This window comes from Penaeus monodon, chromosome 27 (genome assembly GCF_015228065.2).
Source record: "Penaeus monodon isolate SGIC_2016 chromosome 27, NSTDA_Pmon_1, whole genome shotgun sequence".
Lineage (NCBI taxonomy): Eukaryota > Metazoa > Arthropoda > Malacostraca > Decapoda > Penaeidae > Penaeus > Penaeus monodon.
Genome location: NC_051412.1, coordinates 36,581,422 through 36,582,286, shown reverse-complemented (window position 1 = coordinate 36,582,286; position 865 = coordinate 36,581,422). Strand labels below are relative to the sequence as shown.

General features: G+C 43.4%; 1 protein-coding gene across 1 annotated transcript in view; it reads right to left on the bottom strand.

Moving 5' to 3' along the window:
• LOC119590821 (dihydropyrimidinase-like) overlaps window positions 1-865 on the bottom strand; it is a gene marked incomplete in the record, with an annotated part of 98,328 nt that overhangs the window by 59,050 nt on the left and 38,413 nt on the right.

Here is an 865-nt window from a genome sequence, read left to right as displayed (position 1 = left end):
TTGTAAGACACAACTGGGAAGCAGACCATTTTTACACGTCTAGTCAATAAAACGATAAGACACACCTGTAAACAATCCTTCTAGACGGTTTCATAAAACCTCAACATCTTACTCACCTCACTCATGACTGCGAGGAAGAAATCTTGACAGCAAAGCACGCCACCTACTTAGCAGACCTATGGGCCAGCCTCCGAAACGCCGACTGACTGACTGGGCCCGTCCGCTCCGGTCACCCTGCTTGGTCTCACCCTGGCCACCCCGCCCCATGTCAACGTAGCCCGCGATGGTGCCACATCTATAGTACATACATCAATGAGCATCCTTTCCGTATTGTTAAGTGATGCTTCGTCACGGCACTCCTTATTCTTTTACGTAAAGCAAGACTCGGAGAGGTCAACGTCTTCTGGTACCTTGCCGTCGGGCATACATTTTTATGTATAAATGTATTTTTTTATTTTTTATTTTTTGCTGGAAGAACTCAGGATCTTTACATTGAATGGCAAGTCCTACTTTGAGATTAAAAATAAACCTCGCCTCATTTTATATGCCGCGAAAACACTTCCTATCACAAAACAATCCGTAAATACTGATATTGTCAGAGAACAATAACAAGTACTGCTTTGAATGGGCTCCTGCCTGGAGATTTGGCACCGCCGCTGCCCGTCCTCCGCACCAACCAATGGGAGAACCAGAACTTTATCAAATATCCTGCAGTAAGAATTACATACGCTCGAAGTTCACTTATCCGGAAATGTAAATCCTTATCGCAGGTATAACACCCCCGTACTCATAATAATAACTAGTGACAAAACAGCAGTTTATATATAGTGATTGTTAAATCACTTACCAAAGTGATAGTTTACTC